This window comes from Hypanus sabinus, chromosome 6 (genome assembly GCF_030144855.1).
Source record: "Hypanus sabinus isolate sHypSab1 chromosome 6, sHypSab1.hap1, whole genome shotgun sequence".
Classification (NCBI taxonomy): Eukaryota; Metazoa; Chordata; class Chondrichthyes; order Myliobatiformes; family Dasyatidae; genus Hypanus; species Hypanus sabinus.
The window spans coordinates 17,592,563-17,611,224 of NC_082711.1; positions in this window are offsets into that span (position 1 = coordinate 17,592,563).

The window sequence follows — 18,662 nt, forward strand, 5'->3', positions numbered from 1 at the left end:
TTCGGCGTAAGGGGACTTCGGTAAGCTTGTGTGATCGCTCGCTGAGGGGAAGAAGGTAAGGTCGCTAGGTGCTTTTTAGACATTCTATTAATCCAGTTCAGGTATGGGGGAGACAGTCAGAGCAGTGGTGTGCTCCGTATGCAGTATGTCGGAGGTCAGGGTCAACACAGTTGTCCCTGATGACCACACCTGCAAAAGGTGCGTCCAGCTGCAGCTCCTATCAGACCGAGTTAGGGAGTTGGAGCAGGAGCTGGATGAACTACGGATCATTCGGGAGGTGGAGGCAGAGATAGATAGGAGTTATCAGGAGGTAGTCACACCAAAAAACCAAGAAGTAGGCAGATGGGTGACGGTCCAGAGAGGCAGGGGGAGCAGGCAGAGAGAGCAGAGCACACCTGCGGCCATTCCCATTAACAATAAGTATACCGTACTAGATACTGTTGATGGGGATGACCTACCAGGAATGAGTTGTAGTGGTCCTGCCTCTGGCACAGAGGTTGAACCCTCAACTAGAAAGGGGAGGAGGGAAGAGAAGAGAGCGATAGTTTTAGGGGACTCTATAGTTAGGGGGGCAGATAGGAGATTTTGTGGGGCAGATCGGGAGTCTCGGATGGTATGTTGCCTCCCTGGTGCCAGGGTCCAGGACATCTCAGATCGGGTGCAGGCTATTCTTGAGAGTGAGGGCATGAACCCAGATGTAGTGGTCCATGTAGGGACCAATGATGCAGGTAAGGTGAGTGAGGGGGTCCTGCTTAGAGAGTTCAGGGAGTTAGGAGTGAAGCTGAAAGGCAGGACCTCCAGGGTGACAATCTCGGGATTGCTACCTGTGCCACGTGCGAGTGAGGCGAAGAATAGAATGATTATGCACATTAATACGAGGCTGAGAGCATGGTGCAGGAAGGAAGGGTTCAGGTTTTTGGATAATTGGTCTTTGTTCCAGGGACATTGGGATCTGTTTCGAAGGGATGGTCTACATCTGAGCCGGAGGGGTACTAACATTCTTGCAGGAGTATTTGCCAGTGCTGCTCGGGGGGGGGTTAAACTAGATGTGCAGGGGGCAGGGATCCAGATCCAGAGGGTTGGTCAGAAGGTGCATGGGGTTAAATGTGTACAAGGTTTGGGTGATCTTGAGAAGGTCATCAAAATTCAGGGTGCAATTTGCCCGATGGAAGTTCAAGGAGCTGGGTTAGTACAGTAGACAGTGTTTTAAGCAAAGAGAGGAGGAATGGGCTAAGAATTCTATACTTGAATGCGCGTAGTGTCAGAAATAAGACAGATGAGCTTGAAGCTCAGATGAAAATGGGGAACTACGATATTGTTGGGATAACGGAGACATGGCTGCAAGGGGATCAGGCCTGGAAATTGAGTGTACCAGGGTATACGTGCTATCGTAGAGACAGAAATATGGGAAGAGGGGGTGGGGTGGCCCTGTTGGTGAGGAATGAGATTCAGTCCTTAGCAAGAGGTGACTTGGGAACAGGGGAAGTAGAGTCTGTGTGGATTGAGCTGAGGAACAGTAAGGGTAAAAAGACCCTAATGGGTGTTGTGTACAGGCCCCCAAACAGTAGCTTGGATATTGGGTACAAGTTGATTAGGAAGTTAACATTGGCACGTGCTAAAGGTAATGCAGTCGTTATGGGAGATTTCAACATGCAGGTGGACTGGGAGAATCAGGTAGGTGCTGGACCCCAGGATAGGGAGTTTGTGGAGTGTCTAAGGGATGTATTTTTGGAACAGCTTGTGCTTGAGCCAACCAGGAACGAGGCTATTTTGGACTTGGTGATGTGTAATGCACAGGAATTGATAAGTGATCTTGAAGTAAAGGAGCCATTAGGAAGTAGTGATCATAACATGATAAGTTTTTATCTACAATTTGAGAGGGATAAGGGCAGATCAGAGGTGTCAGTGTTGCAATTAAATAAAGGAGACTACGGAGCCATGAGGGAAGAGCTGGCCAAAGTTAAATGGGCGGATGCCCTGGCAGGAAAGACAGTGGATCAGCAGTGGCAGATATTCTTGGGTATAATACAAAAGATGCAAATGCAGTTCATTCCAATGAGAAGGAAGGATTCAAAGAGGGGGAAGGGGCCACAGTGGTTGACAAAGGAAGTCAGAGATTGTATAGCATTAAAGAAAAAGAAGTATGACAGGGCTAAGATGAGTGGGAATACAGATGATTGGGAAAGTTTTAAGGAACAGCAGATCTTAACTAAAAAAGCAATACGGAGAGAAAAACTCAGGTATGAGCTCAGTCTAGCCAGGAATATAAAAGGGGATAGCAAAAGCTTTTTTAGCTATGTGAAGAGAAAGAAGATAGTTAAGAACAATGTTGGCCCCTTGAAGAATGAATTGGGAGAAATTGTTATGGGAAACAGGGAAATGGCAACAGAATTTAATGCATACTTTAAATCTGTCTTCACCAGGAAGGACACAAGCAATCTCCCAGATGTATGGATGGGCCAGGGTCATAAGATATCAGAGGAATTGAGACAGATTGACATTAGGAAAGAAACTGTGATGAGTAGACTGGTAGGACTGAAGGCTAATAAATCCCCGGGTCCAGATGGTCTGCATCCGAGGGTTCTAAAAGAGGTGGCTCAGGAAATTGCGGATGCATTGGTAATCAATTTCCAATGTTCCTTAGATTCAGGATCAGTTCCTGAAGATTGGAGAGTGGCTAATGTTGTCCCACTTTTCAAGAAGGGAGGGAAGGAGAAAACGGAGAACTATCGCCCTGTTAGCCTAACGTCAGTCGTGGGGAAGATGCTTGAGTCCATTATTAAGGACGAAATAGTGGCACATCTAGATGGCAGAAATAGGATTAGGCCGAGCCAGCATGGATTTACCAAGGGCAAATCATGCTTGACTAATCTGTTGATTTTGAGTGTGTAACAAGGATGTTAGACGAGGGTAAGCCAGTAGATGTTGTGTACCTAGATTTTCAGAAGGCATTCGATAAGGTGCCACATAGGAGATTGGTGAGTAAAATTAGAGCTCATGGCATTGGGGGCAGGGTTTCAACATGGATAGAAAACTGGTTGGCAGATAGAAAGCAAAGGGTAGCAGTGAATGGGTGTTTCTCAGACTGGCTGGAGGTGACTAGTGGGGTACCACAGGGCTCTGTATTGGGACCACAGCTCTTTACGATTTTTGTCAATGATTTAGATGAGGGCATTGAAAACTATATCAGCAAGTTTGCTGACGATACTAAACTAGGTGGCAGTGTGACATGCGAAGAGGACGTTAGGAGAATACAGGGAGACTTGGATAGGCTGAGTGAGTGGGCAGATACTTGGCAGATGTCATTCAATGTGAATAAATGTGAAGTTATCCACTTTGGAAGCTGGAACAAGAGGGCAGAGTATTGTCTGAACGGTGTCGAGTTAGGTAAGGGAGAAATGCAAAGAGACCTAGGAGTCCTAGTTCACCAGTCAATGAAGGTGAATGAGCAAGTGCAACAGGCAGTGAAGAGGGCAAATGGAATGTTGGCCTTTGTTACAAGGGGAATTGAATACAAGAGCAAGGATGTTCTTTTGCATTTGTACAGGGCCCTGGTGAGACCACACCTGGAATATTGTGTACAGTTTTGGTCTCCAGGTTTAAGGAAGGACATTCTGGCAATTGAGGAAGTGCAGCGTAGATTCACTAGGTTGATTCCTGGGATGGCAGGGCTGTCTTACGCAGAGAGATTGGAGAGATTGGGCTTGTACACGCTGGAATTGAGGAGATTGAGAGGGGATCTGATTGAAACGTTTAAGATAATTAAAGGATTTGATAGGATTGAGGCAGGAAATATGTTCCAGATGTTGGGAGAGTCCAGTACCAGAGGGCATGGATTGAGAATAAGAGGTCAGTTATTTAAAACAGAGTTGAGGAAGAGCTTCTTCTCCCAGAGAGTTGTGGAGGTGTGGAATGCACTGCCTCGGAAGACGGTGGAGGCCAATTCTCTGGATGCTTTCAAGAAGGAGCTGGATAGATATCTGATGGATAGGGGAATCAAGGGATATGGGGACAAGGCAGGGACTGGGTATTGATAGAGAATGATCAGCCATGATCTCAGAATGGCGGTGCAGACTCGAGGGGCCGAATGGTCTACTTCTGCACCTATTGTCTATTGTTATCTTTAATGTATGTTATCTAGTATTCAACATTCCTACCATGCTGAGAAAAGACCATCTCCCTGATCCGTGCTTCTCATGCCTTTACAAGCCTCTGTCAGGTCTCCCTTCAGCCTCCGACAATCCAGCAAAAGCAATCCAACAGAGGAAGTCTGCAGATGCTGTAAATTGAGAACAACACACACAAAATGCTGAAGGAACTCATCAGGTCAGGCAGCATCTATGGAAAAGAGTGAACAGTTGACGTTTCGGACCGAGACCCTTCTTCAGGACTGAGAGGGAAGAGGGGAGATGCTGAATTAAAAGGCGGGCAAGATTTTTACATAGAGTGGTGAGTGTCTGAACTGAGTAGGAGGGGTAGTGGAGACAGATACAATAATGGCAATTTGAGGATTTTAGATGGATAGACAGGGAATGGAGAGATATGGATCACATGCAGATGGAAGTGATCACTTTCAATTTGCATCATGTTCGATGCACATTTTACACTGAAGGATCTATCCCAGTGTTATAAGTTTTTTGTCTCCACATTGTAAAAAAAAGGATTGTAGGAATGCTTCCACAAATGTGAATTTTTACCTCTCTTTGAAGATCAGACTAATATTAATTCTGTAGACTAATAACTGACAGGTGTCACGTAGAAGACATTAAGGATATAAAAGAGGCGACCAAAAACGGTTCCAAAATAAAACCATAAAACATAAGAGTAGAATTAGGCGATTTGGCCACTCAAGTCTGCTCTGCCATTCCATCATGGCTGATTTAATAACCCCTCAACCCCATCCTTCTACCTTTGCCCTTTAACCTTTGACATCCTTACTAATCATGAACCCATCAACTGCTGCTTTAAATATGCCCAACAGCCATTAGCAAATGAATTTCACAGATTCACCACCCGCTAGCTGAAGAAATTCCTCCTCAACTCTGTTCTGGAGGGGACCTGAGGTTCTGCCCTCTGGTCCTGGACCCCCCCACTATAGAAAACATTCTCTCCATTTCCAATCTATCTAGGCCTTTCAATATTTGGTAGATTTCATTGCGATTCCCCCATCTTGTTTCCACTTACAAGATTAGATCAAAGAGCCAGCAATACAACACAGTCATTAATAAAACCAACAAGTAACTCACAGATCCGCCGCAGACTGGGAGACCGTTTCGCCGAACACCGGCGCTCGGTCCTCCAGCAGTGGCGGGATCTCCCTGTGGCCACACACTTCAATTCCACAGACCACTCCCACTCCGACATGTCTGTCCATGGCCTCCTCAACCATCAAGATGAGGCCACACGCAGGTCGATGGAGCAATACCTTATCTCCCGCCTAGGTAGCCTCCTTCCTGCTGGCATGAACATCCAACTCACTGACTTCCATTGATACCCCTGCCCCCCACCCTTACCCCCATCCCTATCTATTATTTTAGTCTGGTTCTCTTTCTCTTTTACCCCCCTCACTACAATCTCTCCCCCCAGCCCTACCTTTCTTTCTCTTTTATTTCCCATAATTCTCCACCTTCCCCCAGCCCATTTCCCTCCAGCCTATCACTTCCCAGCTCTCTACTTTATCCCTCCCCCCGCTTCTTATCCCCCCTTGACCATCCCATGTTACTTCACTCCTGATGAAGGGTTTCGGCCCGAAACGTTGTTATTCCCTCCTCCCATAGATGCTGTCTGGCCTGCTGAGTTCTGCCAGCATTTTGTGTTTTTAGGTAACTCACAAAAGTGTTTCCATTTAGAATGTGGTGAGAGTGCGGAGCAGCGTACCTGAAATGAATACCTTCTGTTCGTTTTGGAAGTTCAGTTAAAAACATGACAATAGGGTCATAGAAAGGAGCTTTTGGCACATTGCCCTTCATAAATAAAGGTACTGTACTGAGTACAGGAGTTGGGATGTCATACTGAAGTTGTATAAGATGTTGGTGAGGCCTAATTTTGGAATATTGTGTGCAGTTCTGGTCACCTACCTACAGGAAAGATATCAATAAGAGAGTGCAGAGAAACTTTATAAAGATGTTACTGGAACTTGAGAAGCTTATACAAAGGTTGAATAGTTTGGAATTTATTCCCTAAGGCAGGGGGTCCCAATTTTGTTTTTGCATTGGACCCCTGAGGAGTCCATGGGCCCACAAGCCTAGAGTATAGGGAAATGGGAGGAGATTTGATAGAGGTAGACAAAATTATGAGGGGCATAGATAGGGTAAATACAAGCAGGCTTTGTCTACTGAGGGTGGGTGAGACTGGAACTAGAGGTCACAGGTTATGGGTGAAAGGTGAAATGTTCACGAGGAAGTTGATCCAGTGTTGGATCTCCTGTTAGGGAATGAGATAGGTCAGGTGACAGAGGTATGTGTTGGGGAGCACTTCGGGTCCAGTGATCACAATGCCATTAGTTTCAATATAATTATGGAGAAGGATAGGACTGGACCCAGGGTTGAGATTTTTGATTGGAGAAAGGCTAACCTCGATGAGATGTGAAAGGATTTAGAAGGAGTGGATTGGGACAATTTGTTTTATGGGAAGGATCTAATAGAGAAATGGCGGTCATTTAAAGGAGAAATTTTGAGGGTACAGAATCTTTATGTTCCTGTTGGGTTGAAAGGAAAAGTTAAAAGTTTGAGAGAGCCATGGTTTTCAAGGGATTTTGGAAACTTGGTTAGGAAAAAGAGAGATATCTACAATAACTATAGGCAGCATGGAGTAAATGAGGTGCTCGAGGAATATAATGAATGTAAAAAGAATCTTAATAAGAAATTAGAAAAGCTAAAAGAAGATATGAGGTTGCTTTGGCAAGTAAGGTGAAAGTAAATCCAAAGGGTTTCTACAGTTATATTAATAGCAAAAGGATAGTGAGGGATAAAATTGGTCCCTTAGAGAATCAGAGTGGACAGCTATGTGTGGCCAAAAGAGATGGGGGGGGGATTTTGAACAATTTCTTTTCTTCAGTATTCACTAAGGAGAAGGATATTGAATTGTATAAGGTAAGGGAAACAAGTAGGGAAGTTATGGAAACTTTGACAATTAAAGAGGAGGAAGTGCTGGCACGTTTAAGGAATATAAAAGTGGATAAATCTCCTGGTCCTGACAGGATATTCACTAGGACCTTGAGGGAAGTTAGTGTAGAAATAGCAGGGGCTCTGACAGAAATATTTCAAATGCCATTAGAAACAGGGATGGTGCCGGAGGATTGGCGTATTGCTTGTGTTGTTCCATTGTTTAAAAAGGGTTCTAAGAGTAAACCTAGCAACTATAGGCCTGTAAGTTTGACGTCAGTGGTAGGTAAATTAATGGAAAGTATTCTTAGAGATGGTATATATAATTATCTGGATAGACAGGGTCTGATTAGGAACAGTCAACATGGATTTGTGCGTGGAAGGTCATGTTTGACAAATCTTATTGAATTTTTTGAAGAGGTTACTAGGAAAGTTGATGAGGGTAAAGCAGTGGATGTTGTCTATATGGACTTCAGTAAGGCCTTTGACAAGGTTCTGCACGGAAGGTTAGTTAGGAAGGTTCAATCCTTAGGTGTTAATATTGAAGTAGTAAAATGGATTCAACAGTGGCTGCATGGGAGATGCCAGAGAGTAGTGGTGGATAACTGTTTGTCAGGTTGGAGGCCAGTGACTAGTGGTGTACCTCAGGGATCTGTACTGGGTCCAATGTTGTTTGTCATATACATTAATGATCTGGATGATGGGGTGGTAAATTGGATTAGTAAGTATGCAGATGATACTAAGATAGGTGGCATTGTGGATAATGTAGATTTTCAAAGCTTGCTGAGAGATTTAGGCCAGTTAGAAGAGTGGGCTGAAAGATGGCAAATGGAGTTTAATGCTGATAAGTGTGAGGTGCTATGTTTTGGTGGGAATAATCAAAATAGAACATACATGGTAAATGGTAGGGCATTGAAGAATGTAGTAGAACAGAGTGGTCTAGGAATAATGGTGCATTGTTCCCTGAAGGTGGAATCTCATGTGGATAGGGTGGTGAAGAAAGCTTTTGGTATGCTGGCCTTTATAAATCAGAGTTGGGATATAATGTTAAAATTGTACAAGGCAATGGTAAGGCCAAATTTGGAGCATTGTGTACAGTTCTGGTCACCGAATTATAAGAAAGATGCCAACAAAATAGAGAAGAGTACAGAGAAGATTTACTAGAATGTTACCTAGGTTTCAGCACCTAAGTTACAGGGAAAGGCTGAACAAGTTAGGTCTTTATTCTTTGGAGCATAGAAGGTTGAGGGGGGACTTGATAGAGGTATTTAAAATTATGAGGGGGTTAGATAGAGTTGACGTTGATAGGCTTTTTCCATTGAGAGTAGGGGAGATTCAAAGAGGACATAATTTGAGAGTTAGGGGGCAAAACTTTAGGGGTAACACGAGGGGAATTTCTTTACTCAGAGAGTGGTAGCTGTGTGGAATGAGCTTCCAGTAGAAGTGGTAGAGGCAGGTTCGATATCGTCATTTAAAGTAAAATTGGATAGGTATATGGACAGGAAAGGAATGGAGGGTTATGGGCTGAGTGCAGGTCAGTGGGACTAGGTGAGAGTAAGCGTTCAGCACAGATTAGAAGGGCCGAGATGGCCTGTTTCCTTGCTGTAATTGTTATATAGTTATATGGAATTTCTTCACTCAGAGGGTGGTTTGAGTATGGAATAGGCTGCCAGAGAAAATGGTTGGTGAGGATTCAATTTTAACATTTAAGAGAAATTTGATTAGGTACTTGGATGGGAGGGGCATGGAGGACTACGATTTGGATGCAGGTGAATGGGACTAGTCAGATTAATAATTTGGCATGGCCTTGATGGGCCAAAGGGCCTGTTTCGGTGCTGTGGTGTTCTATCACTCTACCTGCAACTGCTGTGAGGGTGGCTGACGTGGACTGGCAATGACAAACAAGAATCTTAGTGGGCTGAGCTAGTGAGGAAGGGTAGACAGTGTGGAGCAACACTGGTCGTACAGGGACATCCTCTGCGATAATCAGGGAAATGGACGGCAGCTTCTCCTGATCATTTTGTATTGCTGCCTCAAACCAATCAGCTAATGATTTCCTTAATCTCAATAGACACTCGCCCAGGAATATGGTTATTGTCAATCAAAAGATGTATTGGTATTGATTTTTATTGTCACATGTACCAAGATACAATGAAAAGCTTGTCTTGCATACTGTTCACACAGACCAAATTATTACATGGTACATTGAGCTAAAATGAATTAAAATAATAACAATGCAGAATAAAGAGTAAAAGCTACCAAAAAAGTGCAGTGAAGATAAACTACAGTCGGCCCTCTTTATCTGCAGGGGATTGGTTCCGGGACGCCCCGTGGATACCAAACAATATGGATGCTCAAGTCCCTTATTTAACCTGTCTCAGTGCGGTGAACTTTAGGACCCAGGCGCAGGGCTCGGGACCCCCCCCCCCCCCAAGTGCTGCTGAATCCGCAGTGTTTCTGTTCCGTTGACGGAAATCAATCACGATTGAATATAAAGTGGAAATAATAAAGCAATTGGAAAGAGGTGAAATGCCATCAGTCATTGGAAAAGCGTTAGGCTACGGTTAATCAACGATCGGAACAATTTTAAAGGATAAAGTGAGAATAATGGAGCATGTGAAAGGCCCTGCTCTGATGAAAGCTACAATTATTACTAAGCAACGCAGTGGTTTAATTATTGAAATACAATTGTTTCTTAAGTGTTTTATATGCATAGATAGGTAAAATATATACTATATACTAAGACAAATGTTTGACTAACTGATGCTAAATAATACCAGATGTACCTGTTCCGACTTACTTATAATACCTAATACAATGTAAATGCTATGTGAGTAGTTGTTAAACTGTATTATTTAGGGAATAATGACAAGAAAAAAAAGTCTGTACATGCTCAAACAAGTGCTGGAGAAAGAACTTCCGGGTTTTCCCGATCCGTGGTTGGTTGAATCCGCACATGCAGAACCCGCGGATAAGGAGGGCCAACTGTATAAAGTCAAGATCATAAAGAGGTAGATCATCAGGTCAAGAGTCCATCTTATCATACAAGAGGTCTTGGTTGAGAGTCTGATGACAGTGGGGTAGAAGCTGTCCTTGAGCCAGGTGGTATGTACTTTCAGGCTTTTTTATTTTCTGCCTGATGGGTGAGGTGAGAAGAGGGAATGTCCAGGGTGAGCAGGGTTTTTGATCATGCTGGCTGCTTTACTGAGGCAGTGAGAAGTGTAGACGTAATTGGTTCCTCTGATGTGCTGAGCTCTGCCCACAACTTATTGAAGTTTCTTGTGGTCATGTGCTGAGCTGTTGCCACACCAAACCGTTATTTATTTTATTTAGAGATACAGTGCAGTCACCATCTCCAGCCCTTTGAGCCACATCACCCAAGTAACCCCCCAAAAAACCCGATAAACCCTAACCTAATCACAGGACAACTTACAATGACCCAGTACGCCTATGGCCTGTGGGAAGAAACCGAAGGACCTGGAGAAAACCCATGCTTTTCACAGGGAGGACATACAGAGACTCCTCACAGAACGGCACTGGAAATGAGCTCCTAACTCTGGAATGCCCCGGGCTATAATAGTCTCGCACCAACCGCTATGTTACTGTGGTGACAAGACAGAACGCATTGATAAAAATTGATGAGTTGATGGAGTCGTGACCAATTTACTTTGCCCTCTGAGGAAGCTGAGGCTTTGGTGAGCTTTTCTGGACGATAACATCAACGTAGTTGGGCCAGGGTAGGCTATTGGTGATGTTCACAACTCGGAACTTGAAGCTCTGAACCTCAGCACAACAGAATGCTCTCATCCTATTCTCTGTGGCAATCTGTGTTTCAGAACACAGGGAATATGGAGTCTGGGTTGGCATAATAATTGGCTCCATTTTGCAGGTACAATGAAGAAGTTACCTGAAATATTGACCACTAGATTAATGTACAGTCATGCAATCTAAAAGCATTGGTGATTTGTATTAAAAATGATCTCCCAGGTGGAACTTACTTTATCAAAGGGCACCTATATGAATCACATCACATTTGGACAGTGCAGACAGATTGAGAAGAAGCAGTCAATGAGTATCCAGTGAGGTTAATTGAACCCAGTTAAATCAGTGTTGCCGATGTAAAAAGTATGGCATATAGCCTGATTGGAATCAATGGAGAGTAATGCAGGAACTCGGGTGAAAATGGGATTAGAATTGGAGTTGGTTTATTATTTCAATTTTAAGTTCCTGGATGTCAAGATCTCTGAAGATCTAACCTGGTCCCAACATATCAATGCAACTTTAAAGAAGGCTGTAATTATTAGGAGTTTGAGGAGATTTGGTTTGTCAGCTAAGACACTCGAAAACTTCTACAGATGTACCATGGATAGCATTCTGACAGGCTGCATCACTGTCTGGTATGGGGGGGGGGCTACTGCACAAGATCAAAAGAAGCTACTGAAAGTTGTAAAATTAGTCAGCTCCATCTTGGGTACTAGCCTCCATCATATCAAAGACATCTTCAAGGAACAGTGTCTCAGAAAGGCAATATCCATCATTAAGGGCCCCCATCACCTGGGACATGCCCTCTTCTCACTGTTACCAACAGGAAAGAGGTACAGGAGCCTGAAGGCACACACTCAATGATTCAGGAACAGCTTCTTCCCCTCTGCCATCCAATTCCTAAATGGAACCCATGAACACTACCTCACATATTATTTCTGTTTTTGCACTATTTTTAATTTAACTATTTAATACACATATATGCTTCCTGTAATTTATTGATTTATTTATTTCTATATTTATCATGTACTTCATGGTACTGTTGCCACTAAGTTAACAAATTTGACCACATATACTAAGTGATATTAAACCTGACTCTGATTATTGTCAATGTATGAAGATACAGTGAAAAACTTAGCTTTGCATGCTGTCCACACAGATCGTTCCAAGCATAGAGTACATTCAGGTAGTACAAATGGATAAGCAATAACAGAATGCAAAATGTAGTGTGAAGATACGGAGAACATGCAGTGCAAGTAGACAAATAAGGTGCAAGGCCATGATGAGGCAGACTGAGAGATTGAGAGTTCATCTATAAATTATATTGGTAATTTTTTAAATGTATCTATTTCAGGGCCACAATAAGTGATCCTGAAAAATCAAGAGTTCATAGTAACAGAGTACTACAGCTCAGAAAGAGGCCCTTCAGCCCATCTAGCCCATGCTGAATTGATATTTTGCCGTCCCATACCTGCACCATAGCTCTCCATACCCCACCCATCCATGTACTTATCTAATCTTCTCTTTAATGTTGCAATCAAACCTGCATCCACAACTTCTGCTGGCAGCTCGTTTCACACCCGCACCACTTTCTGGGTGGACAACTTTCCTCCTTAGGTTCCCCTTAAATATTTCATCTTTCACCCTTAACCTATGACATATAGAACATAGAAATTTACAGCACATTACAGGCCCTTCGGCCCACAATGTTGTGCCAACCATGTAACCTACGCTAGAGACTGCGTAGAATTTCCCTAGCGCATAGCCCTCTATTTTTCTAGGCTCCATGTACTTATCTAAGAGGCTCCTAAAAGACCCTATTGTATCCGCTTCCATCACCGCCGGCAGTGCATTCCACACACCCACCACTCTCTGTGTGAAAAACATCCCCTCCGCACCTACTTCCAAGGACCTTAAAACCGGGTCCTCTCGTGTTAGCCATTTCAGCCCTGGGAAAAAGCCTCTGACTATCCACATGATCAATGCCCCTCATCATCTTATACACCTCTATCAGATCACCTCTCATCCTCTGTCGCTCCAGGGAGAAAAGGCCAAGTGCACTCAACCTATTCTCGTAAGGTATGCCCTCCAGTCCAGGCAATATTCTTGTAAATCTCCTCTGCACTCTCTCTATAGTATCCACGTCCTTCCTGTAGTGAGGTGACCAGAACTGAACTCAGTACTCCCAGTGGAGTCTGACCAGGGTCTTATATAGCTGTAATATTACCTCATTACTCGAGTATGACCTCTACTTCTAGTCTTATACAACCTCAGTGGAAAAAGTTTGCTTGCAATTACCCTATCTGTGCCCCTAATAGTGGTGTATAACTCTATCAAATCTCCCTTCATTCTCCTATACACCAGCTACAAAAGTCCTAATCTAATCAACCTGTTGAAGGGTTTTGGCCTGAAACATCGTCACTACCTCCTCCCATAGATGCTGTCTGGCCTGCTGAGTTCTGCCAGTATTTTGTGTTTTTAATCTAATCAACCTTTCGCTTTAACTCAGGTCCTCAAGTCCTGGCAATATCCTTGTAAATTTTCTCTGTACTCTTTTAATCTTAGACCATAAGACCAGAGGAGCAGAATTAGGCAATTCGGCCCATCAAGTTTCTCTGCCATTCCATCATGGCTGATTTATTATCCTTCTCAACCCCACCTTATTGAACTCTTTCCTGTAGGCAGGTGAACAGAACCACTCCAGATTTGGGTTCACCAGCTTCTTACAAAACTGCAACATCTTTATTCTTTTAAGTGGTTTATTCAAGAGTGTGGGAATGCCGACCTATTTGTGAGAAAATTGCAGGAAGTGCTGGAAAAACCTAGCAGGTCAGGCAGCATCTGTGGAGAGAAAAATAACAGAAGGGTTTTTTTTCTGTGCTATATGACCCAAGTTATTATGTAGTGTGTTGTCACACTGATTTCAAATAACACTCATGTAAAGCCTTCAGATGTTTTACGTGAAAGGGGTTATATAAATACAAAGAGCTATATAAATACACTTTCATGTTGTTGAGACTGACATGCTCATAAACCAGAAGCAATAAAGTATTGAGGGGAGATGGTTTACTGAGTGGCTGTAGAACTATCTACAGAGTGGGGTTAAGGTTAAGGAGCTCAATATTGTAAACAGAACTGAGTGACTGTCAGCTGGTGTCACACATTTCTACTATCACTTAAATCTGAAAAGGCTTGTGCCCTAACAGGCTTGTAAAGATCAGTTTACAACCTTGTAAAAAATATATATTGTCTGCCTTACAAAGGCAGGCAGGAGAAGAAGCCCATCTGGAATGGGAAAGGAAGACAACATAAGCCTTTCAGGCCAGTGTCTCTTTATGACCTATATGGGCAGAATTTTCTCTACCATTGTGAGTGCTAAACAGAACTTCAAAATGCACCATTGCATTAGATTCTACTTCCAAAGTTCTGTTCTATTTAGTAGAAGCTAAGGAAAATGCACAATTATTAGACTGCAAGACCATAAGACAGGAGTATCAAGTCTGCTCTACCATCACGGCTGATTTATTATCCCTCTTAAACCCATTGTCCTGCCTACTCCCCGTAATCTTTGATGCCCTGACTAATCAAGAATCTACCAATCTCCACGGTTGAACATGGCGAAGAATTCTACAAATCCACCACCTTCTGGCTAAAGAAATTCCTCCTCATCTGTTCTAAAAGGGACATCCCTCTATTCTGAGGCTGTGCCCTCTGATCCGAGACACCCCACTGTAGGAAACATCTTCTCCACATCCACTTTATCTAGGCTTTTCAATACTCAATAGGTTTCATTGAAATCCGGTTCATTTTCCTAACCTCCAACAAATACAAGCCAGAGCCATTAAATGCTTCTCATTAAATGTTAACCCTACAGGAAGGATGCGGAAACCATAGAAAGGGTGCAGAGGAGATTTACAAGGATGTTCAAGCAACACACACAAAATGCTGGTGGAACGCAGCAGGCCAGGCCGCATCTATAGGAAGAAGCACTGTTGGCGTTTCGGGCCGAGACCCTTCGTCAGGTGTGAGTCCTGACGAAGGGTCTCAGCCCAAAACGTTGACAGTGCCTCTCCCTATAGATGCTGCCTGGCCTCCTGCGTTCCCCCAGCATTTTGTGTGTGTTGCTTGAATTTCCAGCACCTGCAGATTTCCTCAAGTTTGCTTTACAAGGATGTTGCCTGGTTTGGGGAGCATGCCTTATGAAAACAGGATGAGTGAACTCATCCTTTTCTCCTTGGAGCGACGGAGGATGAGAGGTGACCTGATAGAGGTGTATAAGATGATGAGAAGCACCGATCATGTGGATAGTCAGAGGCTTTTCCCCAGGGTTGAAATGGTTGCCACAAGAGGACACAGGTTTAAGGTGCTGGGGAGTAGGTACAGAGGAGATGTCAGAGGTAAGTTTTTTACTCAGAGAGTGGTGAGTGCGTGGAATGGGCTGCCGGCAATGGTGGTGGAGGCGGATACAATAGGGTCTTTTAAGAGACTTTTGGATAGGTACATGGAGCTTAGAAAAATAGAGGGCTAGAGGTAAGCCTAGTAATTTCTAAGGTAGGGACGTATTTGACTCTACTTTGTGGGCCGAAGGGCCTGTATTGTGCTGTAGGTTTTCTATGTTTCTATGTTTCAAACAACACACTTCACTGTATGTTATGATTTACATATGACAAATAAAACTAATCTTTTTAAGATCTTTAATATTTAGACTCATGCTAGAATCTCTTGGGAAAATCCCGCAGAAGCAGTTCCCTGATGTCAAGAGCAAGTTCAAAGTAATTGTAAACACAAAGCACACTGCAAATGCTGTGGCCAAATCAACACGTACAAACAAGCTGGATGAACTCAGCAGGTCGGACAGCATCAGTTGAAATGAGCAGTCAACGCTTTGGGCCAAGACCCTTTGTCAGGAATTGAAAGAATTTGAATACTTCAAAGTAATTGTCACGCTTACACAGGGTATAAGTGCCATGAAAACTAATGAATGTGGTAAATAAATTGGGGGATTGGTTTATATTGTCACATGTCATGAGGTAGTGTGAAAAACTTTGTTCTACGTGCGATCCATGCAGATCATTTCATCACATCAGTGCACTGAGGTCTATAAAACAATAACTGAGTGCAGAATAAAGTCTGACAGTTACAGAGAGTGCAGTACAGACAGACAATAAGGTGGAAGATTGTGAGGTCAAGATTCCATTTTATCATACTAGGGACCATTCAATAGTCTTATAACAGTGGGATAGAAGTAGTTCTTAAGTCTTTTATCCAGTAGAAGAGAGGAGAGAGAAAATGAATGGGTGGGACCTTTGATTTTGTTGGCAGCTTTACTAAGGCAATCAGAAGTGTAGACAGAGTCCATGGAGTGTTGGTTTCCCTGATGTGCTGATCTGTGTCCATAACTTTCTGCAGTTTCTTCTGGTCATGGGCAGAGCAGTTGCTGTACCAAACCGCGATGCATTTGATAAAAATTGGTGAGGGTGAAAGGGGACATACCAAGTTCCTGAGAAAGCAGAGGTGCTGATCAGCTTTGTTAGCCATGGTGTCTATGTCCAAGACAGGTTATTGCTGATGTTCACTCCTCAAACCTTTCAACGTCAACACTGTTGATATAGCCAGGAGCACATGCACTGCCCCCTTCCTGAAGTCAATGACCAGCTCTTTTGTTTTACTGACATTGAATGAAACACTTTTTTGAACAAACATCAAGATTTCAAACACGAGGAAATCTGCAGATGCTGGAAATTCAAGCAACACGCACAAAATGCTGGTGGAACGCAGCAGACCAGGCAGCATCTATAGGAAGAAGCACAGTCGACGTTTCGGGCCGAGACCCTTCGTCAGGACTAACTGAAAGAAGAGAGGATAAGAGATTTGAAAGTGGGAAGGGGAGAGGGAGATCCAAAATGATAGGAAAAGATGGGGGGGGGGAGGGATGAAGCAAAGAGCTGGAAAGGTGATTGGCAAAAGGGATACAGAGCTAGAGAAGGGAAAGGATCACGGGACGGGAGACCTAGGGAGAAAGAAAGGGGGAGGGGAGCACCAGAGCAAGATGAAGAGCAGGCAAGGAGTGATTGTGAGAGGGACAGAGAGAGAAAAGAAGAAAAATAAGAGTGAAAATAAAATAAGGGATGGGGTAAGAAGGGGAGGAGGGGCATTAACGGAAGTTAGAGAAATCAATGTTCATGCCATCAGGTTGGAGGCTACCTAGACGGAATATAAGGTGTTGTTCCTCCAACCTGAGTGTGGCTTCATCTTGAAAGTTGAGGAGGCCATGGATAGACCGGGAGCACCAGACGCAGTATACCACACCAGCCGACTCACAGGTGAAGTGTTGCCTCACCTGGAAGGACTGTCTGGGGCCCTGAATGGTGGTGAGGGAGGAAGAGTAAAGGCAGGTGTAGCACTTGTTCCGCTTACAAGGATAAGTGCCGGGAGGGAGATCAGTGGGAAGGGATGGGGGAGACAAGTGGACAAGGGAGTCGCGTAGGGAGCGATCCCAGCTTTAATTTTTTTGTATAAAGGTAACAGTGTGTAAGTATTTAGAATTGCAAATAAAAATGATCTGATGATGGAACTAAGTGAGTCAGGCAGCATTTGTGGAGGAAAGTAACAGAAGATGTTTAGGGGCCCAAGGGGGATCTTCTTCACTCGGGGGGGGGGGTGAGGGGTTGAGAGCGTGGAACAAGCTGCCAGTGGAAGTGGTGGATCTATCAATTGAGTTCAGATAAATACATAGAAGAGACAGTTATGGAGGGCTTTGTTCAGGGTGCAGATAGATTGGACTAGGCTGATTGGGTCAGAATGATCCAGAAGGGCAAATGGGCCTGTTTCTGCATGAATCTATGAGGGGAGACAGGCAGTATAAACAAGTGAGGGGGAGGGATGGAGTGGGTAGGTGGACCTAGGTGAGGAGGCATCCAGTGGCAGATGGAGGTGGGAAGGATGGTGATAGTGACAGAGGCTGGGAGGTGGAGGTGGGATGACGGAGGGCTGCAAATGATGGAACCTGATAAGAAAGGGAGGTAGAGAATGGAACCATATAATAGAGGTGGGCAGATGGGGACAGTGGGTGTAGGAAACCCAATGAGAGGTATGAGTGCAAGAGTGAGAGTGTGAGTGTGTGTGTGAGAGAGAGAGATGGGCAGATGGAGTGGCTGCAGAAGGGTAAAGACTGGTGTGGTAGCATAGCAGTTATCATTATTCTTTACAGCGGCACTAATCAGAAGATCTGGGCTCTAGTTCCACTGCCGTCTGTAAGGACTTTGTATGTTCTCCCCTTGGCCGCGTGGTTTTCCTCTGTGTGCGCTGGTCTCCTCCACATTCCAAACACATACGGGTTAGGATTAGTAAGTTGTGGGCATGCTATGACAGCGCCAGAAGCTTGGTGACATTTGTGGGCTTCCCCAACACGTCCTTGCACGTGTTAGTCGTTGACGCAAATCAATGCATTTCACCGTATGTTTCAGGGATTAACATGCATGTGACAAGTAAAGTTAATGTTGTTTGATCAAGGGCTGAGGGGGGGTGTGTAGGTGGAAATGGGTGAAGCAGGAGGAGAGAGAAAAGGGACATAAGCTTCGGGGCAAGCATAACATCTTCCAAGACGTATTTCTGTTTAGATTTGGAAATATGTCACTGTTCCGTTATCATTGTCAGAAGAAAATTCTGGAACTTTGCATGTAATATTACAGGTTATTTTGGCTCTGCAGTAAATGGCACCACTTCAGAAATTGGACAATAAACCTTACCAGAAATCCTCTGCATCTTGTGAATGATTTAAGAAAAAATTCTATGCAA